This window comes from Gastrolobium bilobum, unplaced genomic scaffold (assembly GCF_033153095.1).
Source record: "Gastrolobium bilobum isolate Gb01-03AN ecotype WA unplaced genomic scaffold, APGP_CSIRO_Gbil_v1 utg183186, whole genome shotgun sequence".
Lineage (NCBI taxonomy): Eukaryota > Viridiplantae > Streptophyta > Magnoliopsida > Fabales > Fabaceae > Gastrolobium > Gastrolobium bilobum.
In genome coordinates, this window is record NW_026897509.1 from 24376 (window position 1) to 29744 (window position 5369).

A 5369-nucleotide genomic window follows, 5' to 3' on the forward strand; every position below is an offset into this window, starting at 1 on the left:
ACTCAAAACCCATATTCGGATATTGTAACACCCCGTGTATACTCGGAATATTAACATTACATCGTATTAAGCGGTGCTTAATTAAAAATTGCGGAATATTCTTTTTCTTTTCAATTATGACGTCATTATCAATTACCAACTTGATTACTTAATCAATTTCATAAAATATCGCCTGTATGTAAATTGCAATAAGACATCTACTGAAATACCTCAATATATAGATAAAGTGTGTATCTAAATCACGACATTACATCAAGTAATCCGGACAATCTCCTGATACATTATTACAACTCCAAAAGACTCAAGACATAATCAAGACATAACAATACTATGTGTCATGGACAATCCCCACGCTCACCAAATAAACATAGTAAGCAACCAGTCTCAACGTAAAACTCCATAAACATAACTGAAGCTATAAGCATAAACAGCATGCAAATCCAGCATCCAATCATGGCAGCATAATATAACAGCAATCTAACTCGGCTCCGGCCTCCTGCCGCCTGAGGTCTCAACATTACCTGACCCTGAAATAAGCATTCCCCAAACGTGGGGTGAGATCTCTAAACTAGAAATCTCAGTAAGACAAGGGGTCCTCAAGGATCTTCCACCCCAAGCTCACTTACATGTGCAATATAAGTTCAAAAAACATTTATATCATTATCAGTTCCAAAACTATGTAGTGCAACAGATATCTATGGCATGTGTGTAATCATTATCTACTGGCCAGAGAAATGTAGGAATACGTCTATTCCCTACATGTAGTACAAGGAACACCGCTTGCACCTCACCCACAGCCTCACCCTATTGTATGTTCTACATACTCAGGCTTACCGTATAGGTGGAACACCTCCATGCATATCAACAAGGCACTAACATACAATAGCTCAACAGCATTTCCAAAACATCAAAAGCATGTAACACAACATGCATATACCATATCCCCATGGGACATGGTGGAACCACAACATGGCTAAACCGAGGACACGAAAGCTTACCTGTACCCGTATGCCCCTCCGACTCGAACTCGGTATCACAAGGGTCCACACCATAAATAGAATCCAATGCACTCACAGATCTGGTTCAATGACCATCATAGTATCAATATACACATTCTAAAATTCCAAGGAAATCGGGTATTATTTTCTTTTTAAGACATATCATTTTACTTATTTAATTTTAGATAATTATTATCTTATAAATAAATATAGCCACAATAATATATATATATATTATATAAATATATATATATATATAACCAACGTACTAACATATATATATATATAAGAATACAAACACTGACTATAAAAATAAAGCATGCCTTTTTCTCTAACAACGACTCCCTGGAACAACTTTAAAGTAAGCATGCCTTTTTCTCTAAGGACTCCCTGGGAACAATACATATATATGTATATGTAAAATGAAACGAAAACTTATCCGGCTCCCTGTACTTATATAAACAACTAGGCTCCCTGTACTCATATAAACAACTAGCAACAAACTTATATATAATAAACTTATATATATATATACGGCTCCCTGGGAAAAGTAACAAACTTTTATATATATATTATATAAAAACAACTTGAACCAACGTAAACAAGGTGCTAATCGAATTCATGTAAAAAGATGCAAACTTTTCAATTTGTAAACACGCAACCCAAAAAACCAAAGTGACAAAATAGATGGCCATATACAGAGGAAGAGGTAGCACACAGTGTGCTGTGCGAATGCCCTTTTATTAACATGATTCTGAATGAACAGTAACATATAACAAATATTACACTCAAAATTATGGATTTACAAAGAGATAATTAAGTTTACCTTGATTCCTTTTAGAACAGAAAAATAAAAGCTTGAGAGGTTTAGAAAGCACCCAAATCTTCAACAATGGGTTATCCTTCAACACAACTAAAGTTTTAAAGGATGGGTGGTGTTTTAATGGAAGAGAGGAAGGAAAAAAATGGAAACTTTAGAGGAGAAGACTAGGACTCCAAGAAACTCTAAAGAGAAGCCACACTCAGCCGCTGAGTTTCTTTCAAAAAACACACCTAGGGTTTTGTGCCCAACTATTGTATTTATAGGCCACTTAAGGGTTAAAACACACAGTATTAGCTTTAATTGCTACGCTTAGCATTTTAATCCCAAACTCTGGATTCATAACCTACTCAATTTTACAAGAATTTTCATATTTTTATTATATTTTTCTGAGCACCTTTCCGGTACGCGTTTTTCATAGCCAGTATCAGTTTCTGGCATCAATTCTCATTATTTTGACTTGAAACTCGTTTTACAAGTCCTATATCCTATTCTAGTAATTATCATGGACTTACATTAATTTTCCGGGATACTTTTTCGGTACGCATTTATACCGACTAGCAGAACCGGTATCTGCACTTTTCTTCCGAAAAGCGACTTTCAGCATTCTTAATCACTTACCATAATTATTAAAGCCTTTTAATAAAAATTAGGGTCAATTATGGAATCATTTCCTATTTTCACATAATTAATTAATTAAATACCTTAATTAACGGTGCAGGTTCTTACATTCACCCCACCTTTTTAGGATTTTGACCTCAAAATCAGAAACATACCTGGTCGAAACTCGGGGTACTACCGGAGAAGCTCGTCTCACGCTCCCAAGTACACTCCTCAGGAGTTCTTCCGGTCCATTGCACCTTGACCATTGGAATGATCTTGCTCCTCAGCTGCTTCTCGCCACGATCGAGAATTCTGAGTGGTCCGACGGGAGTTTTCAGGTTCTCCCGAACCTCCACATCATCCGGTTGCACCACGTGCGAAGGATCTGCTATGTACTTCTGAAGCTGAGACACGTGAAACACGTCGTGGATGTTAGCCAGGTTCGGAGGCAAGGCAAGCCGGTAGGCAACAGACCCTACTCTACCAAGGATCTGGTATGGCCCAATATATCGCGGGCTCAGCTTCCTCACTCCGAGTGCCCGACCAACATCGGTCACAGGTGAAAGTCTCACAAACACGTGCTCACCCTCACTGAACTCCAGCGGACGATGCTTGGCATCATAGTAGCTCTTCTGGCGATTCTGCGCCTGCTTCAACTTTTCGCGGATCATCTGGATCTGCAAGGTGGTATCTTAGACAAAGTCTAAGCCAAAAAGCTCCTTGTCCCCAACCTCAGACCAACAAGTAGGAGTCCGACACCTCCTACCATACAGTGCTTCGTAGGGCGCCATGCCCAGGCTAGCATGAAAGCTGTTGTTGTAAGAAAACTCAACCAACGGAAGGTACCTATCCCATGCCGAGCCCTGCTCCAACGTGCAAGCTTGCAACATGTCCTCCAAGGTCTGGATGGTCCTCTCAGTCTGTCCATCAGTCTGAGGGTGATAGGCGGTACTCAATCTCAACTGCGTACCAAAAGCCTCCTGCAGCGCCTCCCAGAACCGAGATGTGAACTTCGGGTCCCTATCACTAATGATACTCTCGGGCACCCCGTGAAGCCTCACAATCTCGCGGACATAAAGCTTGGCCAACTGCTCTGTAGTGAAGCTCACCTTCACTGGAAGAAAATGGGCAGACTTCGTCAGTCTGTCCACAACGACCCAAATAGAGTCACAACCCGCCTGAGTCTTCGGCAATCCCACCACGAAATCCATGGAAATACCTTCCCACTTCCACTGTGGTACTTCAAAAGGTTGAAGTTCACCAGACGGTCTCTGATGCTCAATCTTCACCTTCTGGCAAACCAAACACTTAGACACAAAGATATCAATATCTTTCTTCATGCCCGGCCACCAGAAGTTCTTCTTCAAGTCTTGATACATCTTAGAAGCACCAGGGTGGATAGAAAACTGACCCTTATGGCCTTCTGCCATAACCTCCTCTGTCAACGGGCCCGAGGAACTACAATCCTCTGCTGAAACAAAAGCAATCCATCATCATTCCAAGACACACCGTCTTGGTTCTTCACATAATCCAGACACTCTCTCTGAACTTGTGCCTCTTTAATCTTTTCAAGCAGCTCGTTCACAACATCAGATGCTTCTAACTCGAGAAGTACACTCTCACACGGAGCGATCACTGCCAAGTTTCGGAACTTCTCAACCACATCAAAGTTACCAAGTAACAAGCTGGATGAACTACTGGATTTCCGACTCAAAGCATCAGCTACCACATTGGCCTTGCCAGGATGATACCTCAGCTCGAAGTCGTAGTCCTTTATGAACTCCATCCATCTCCTCTGCCTCATGTTCAACTCCTTCTGGTCGAACAGGTACTTCAAACTCTTGTGGTCACTGAACACCACAAACCTCAAACCAAAAAGATAATGCCTCTAAATCTTGAAAGCAAATACAATAGCAGCCAACTCCAAGTCATGAGTAGGGTAGTTCTCCTCATGAGGTTTCAACTGCCTCGAAGCATAGGCGATCACTTTGCCCAACTGCATCAACACACAACCTAGCCCCTTCCCGGAGGCGTCGGTGTAAAGCTCAATCTCAAGCGCAGGATCAGGAAGGACCAACACAGGAGCAGTAGTCAGTCTCTCCTTCAACTCCTGAAAACAGACCTCACACTCGTGAGTCCACACAAATGGAGTCTCCTTCCGAGTAAGGCGAGTCAATGGCAAAACCATGGTGGAGAATCCCTTGATGAACCTCCGATAGTAACCTGCCAAACCCAGAAAGCTCCTCACTTCCGTGACTGTCTTGGGTCTCTCCCAATCCAGTACGGCCTCAATCTTGTTCGGATCCACTGCAACTCCTTCAGCAGAAATAACATGCCCAAGAAACTTCACAGACTTGAGCCAAAACTCACACTTTGAAGGCTTTGCATACAGCTTCTTCTCCTTCAGCACTTGCAGAACAGTTCTCAAATGCTCCACATGCTCTTCCTCCGTCTTGGAGTAAATCAAAATATCGTCAATGAAGACGATCACAAACTGATCCAGGTACGGCTGGAAAATCCTGTTCATGTAATCCATGAACACAGCAGGTGCATTGGTGAGACCGAACGGAATCACCAAGTACTCAAAATGACCATATCTCGAGCGAAATGCAGTCTTCGGGACATCGTCCGGCTTCACCCGAATCTGATGGTATCCGGACCGGATATCAATCTTGGAATACACACAAGCACCCCTGAGCTGATCCAACAGATCATCAATCCGAGGAAGGGGATACTTGTTCTTGATTGTCACCTTGTTCAGCTGCCTGTAGTCGGTGCACAATCGCATTGTCCCGTCCTTCTTCTTCACAAAGATAATCGGTGCTCCCCAAGGAGACACACTCGGTCTAATAAAATCTTTCGCTGAAAGATCCTCAATATGCTTCTTCAGCTCTGCCAACTCCGGTGGCGACATCCGGTATGGAGCTAAAGAGATCGGCCCCACACCA

The 5369-nt window shown here is 42.3% G+C and overlaps 1 long non-coding RNA gene across 1 annotated transcript; it reads right to left on the minus strand.

Moving 5' to 3' along the window:
- Positions 1–235: 235 nt before the first annotated feature.
- On the minus strand, positions 236–2015 carry LOC133307497 (uncharacterized). Its single transcript, XR_009751041.1, has 3 exons — positions 1825–2015; positions 999–1078; positions 236–527 (listed from the first exon to the last, which is right to left on the minus strand). It is a non-coding gene; the product is annotated as an uncharacterized LOC133307497 (long non-coding RNA).
- Between the last annotated feature and the right edge of the window lie 3354 nt (positions 2016–5369).